This window comes from Rhagoletis pomonella, unplaced genomic scaffold (assembly GCF_013731165.1).
Source record: "Rhagoletis pomonella isolate Grant_MI unplaced genomic scaffold, Rhpom_1.0 Rhpom_scaffold_00008, whole genome shotgun sequence".
Lineage (NCBI taxonomy): Eukaryota > Metazoa > Arthropoda > Insecta > Diptera > Tephritidae > Rhagoletis > Rhagoletis pomonella.
This window is the reverse complement of record NW_023458562.1, coordinates 24,883,744-24,887,038: the sequence shown is the minus strand read 5'-3', so window position 1 is coordinate 24,887,038 and position 3,295 is coordinate 24,883,744. Positions and strand designations below refer to the sequence as shown.

The 3,295-nt window shown below is 29.2% G+C and overlaps 1 protein-coding gene across 3 annotated transcripts in view; it reads right to left on the bottom strand.

Moving 5' to 3' along the window:
• Positions 1-225: 225 nt before the first annotated feature.
• The window catches only part of LOC118744498, a 34,494-nt gene continuing 31,424 nt past the window's right edge, over positions 226-3,295 (bottom strand). For all 3 annotated transcript variants that reach the window (XM_036477542.1, XM_036477543.1, XM_036477544.1), the window contains one exon: positions 226-680. The gene's annotated coding sequence lies outside the window, so the exon portion shown is untranslated. The remainder of the gene's footprint in view (positions 681-3,295) is intronic.

Here is a 3,295-nt window from a genome sequence, read left to right as displayed (position 1 = left end):
TAATAAAACGAATTCCATAGTTTTGTTGCATTCGGTGCCTTGCTATTTAGTTACGTTCTTTAATTTTTGAAAATCAACGCTGCTATATAGTTTTTATTTCTAATAAAGAATACTAAATTCTGTTTATGCACACACATCCGTTGGTAGGCACGGAATCGTAAAGTTCATTGGACAAAATGTCATCATTGTTGCCTGCATAAGCAAACAATCATTACGCTTTGTTTCTGTATTTAATTTATTTATTGATTTCTTCTACAAGCGGAGCTTTACAGACTTATTTACTAAAAAATAACAATTTCATCAGAATCACTTAACAAAATATTGATAAACTTATCAACAACATTATTTTCTCCATTATTTTCATTTTATTAATTTCTTCAATTTTCCACTATTTTCACATGAGAGTTTAATTTTCATCAAAAGTTCTTTTATATTTATGTATTGCATTTTTTGTTGCTTGGAGATAAACAATTATTTACTGTAACAGCTATGCTTTCTTGTGTTTTTTTTAAATACATAAATTAAAAATGAACAAAATTAAAATTTAGTTAATTGCAAATACATATTTATGTAGTGCAGCAGGAAAAAACTAAAACTATTTCGTAGGGAAATTATGCGAATAATTGTTAAGCATCAAGTTTTCGTTTGCAGGAAGTCGTTGTAGTTATCAAGATGACTGACTAGTGGAAAAAAATAGAAATGATGAGTTAATAAAATACTGAAAAGGTATGCATGTGACTTTAAAACAAAATGATTTGAATAGGTTGCATATTATTTTTTTTCATTTTCCGAATATCTGTATGTATGTATGTGCATCTACCTAAATAATATGTCATCTTTAACATTGTTAGCTGTTATTATGTACTTAATTACGAGTATTATTAAACAATTTGATTTTGGCAGCCTGTGTTGTGTCCTTTTATTGGATACACGAAAAATTATGCTGCACGCGGTTACAATTAATTTTGCCATTTACAATCATACGTTTACCTAATGCTGAATATTGTTTATGTGAATCGTTTTATGTTAGTTTTTATATCGGTAAAAATAAATACCGTTTTAAGCAAAAATAAAAACACTTTCGAAACTAAAAGCATTCCTTTTGCTGTGAAAAATAAACTTAATTACATAGATACTTTTTAATAGCAATGTTGTCGGTTGACCAACTTAAAATATTTTAAGTAATACTTTTTTTTTTTAGTTTTTAAGTATATTTTTTTAAGTTTTTGTCTAAGTTTTGTTTAAAGCAAAAAGCTTGTGATGTGCTGCTTGCTACATGTAAAACACGGACAAATTTTTGTGGAACACAATTGTTAGTTGGTTAAATGTTAAAAAATACAATACTTAATGGAGTCTTAAACTTGAAAAAAAAAAAAAAAATGTTTTATTTGATCTATTTGCCACGCAGCTAACATGCCTAAACACCATATCTGAGGTGCTCATCAGACGCATAAAATTTGATTAACGAATTTTCATTAAAAAAAAAACGAAAGACAAAAATTAGTTTTCAAACTATTGAAATATAGCCTTATTATAGGTTCTTATGTAAATTTGTTAGAAATTGTGTTATTTTTTGCATCCGCGAAAAATCGAGCAATTTGCTCAATTCGATTGTGTCATAAAATACAAACAATATAAGTCTGTTCCCCTACGCATCAAGATTGCAAGTTTCTACAGAACTTACGAGTGAAACTCCACACAAGATTTTCACAAGCTTCATTTACCTATTAGATTTATATTACGGCTTGAGCTCTGAAAGCCACAACACCTGAAAACTTGTTGTGAATTTCTAATCTTAGTCTGAAGTTACAGAAAGTCGGTCCCCCAAGCTAAATCATGTGACAAGCTCTACGAAAGCTTGGCTTATGGGCTGAGCGAATTCCGTCATACAGATTTTAAGCGTAGGATTGGGGCTATTTAACGTTGGTAATTCAAAGCTAAGAAATTGTTTGCTGGCCGTAAAGAGCGTTCGTTTTTTTCTGGGCTCAGGCTTAGACCACATTGCTCAGTATCTGGGAGTCATATTGGATACTAGTTGGAATTGCAAAATGAATATATGTAAAAGAAAGTGTAAGAAAAGCTAGTATTACTGCCGACCAACTTCATTGAAAGCGATTTGTTAAAAGGCCGTTTGCACTATTTAACTCTCGTCTACAATGGAAACCAGGGATCGCAAATAATCGTTGCAAATTCTTTATTTTTTGATTTTTTCTTCAATCAAAAATAATCGTTCAATGTGGATTTTTATTTTTTGGTAAAATTTAATCGTTATTTTGTGATAATTATTTTTTTCGATCAAAATACATTAGTATTCGCGAAATGTCTGTGCTATAAATCCGGGGCAAATGCTTTGGAAAGAAGCTGTAGCGGATTAAGAACCAAAAATTCCAACCAAATTTCAAAATTACCTTTTTACAAACTCATTTAAATCAGAAAGTTAATTAATTTTAAACCAAAAAATATATTGGAAGCAAGTTGTTCCTTTTTTGAAACGATAAAACCAAAAATGATCGAAAATGTCGATTAGTCGATTAAAAGTTTTACAAACAATGCAATTTTTTGTTTCTGCCTTGCAATTAAATATTTGACACATTAATCGAGTAGTCATTTTTAAGTTTCATAACTAATTGGTGGATTTATTTAGATAAAAGTATATAGTTTTTAAGATAAAAGTATTAAAATTACTCCTGATATCTGGCGTTTAAGAAATTTGAAGTGTTCGACTTTATTTTGAAATACTTAAATCGATTTTTGACAATCAGCTAATTTCACATAAAACAACAACTTTAAATTATGTTTTTATGAAGTAACAAAAAATTGGGAATAAATATGTGTTTTATTTGCAAATCGCCTTCACCTAGATCTAAAGTGAGCTAACTCAAAAATTAGATCCAGAAATATAACTGCTTTTGCATCGTACAGATTCAATTAATACAAAAACAGCCATAACAGTAGTTTTTTAGTTTGTGAATATAATCATGAAGAAAAAATATTTGAATTAATTGGACGTAAGTGATATGAATTGATTTATGCAAAAAAATCGTCCAACATTTTTTTTTAGTTACTCGCTCTTTAGCTATAGGTGTGCGATATGTTCATTTGCATGTATGTAATTAGTTTCGTTCCTCAACTTTTCTGGATGAAACTGCTAAAACTATCAAAAAGCAAAATACTTAGCTCTCAGAAAAAAGTACTGCAACGCTTTTCGGGCAAAAATTGGTAATAATAAGCCAAAAAATATTTACGAAACTTGACATTTCTTGGTTGCGATATTTTCAAAAATGTGAAAAGGCAG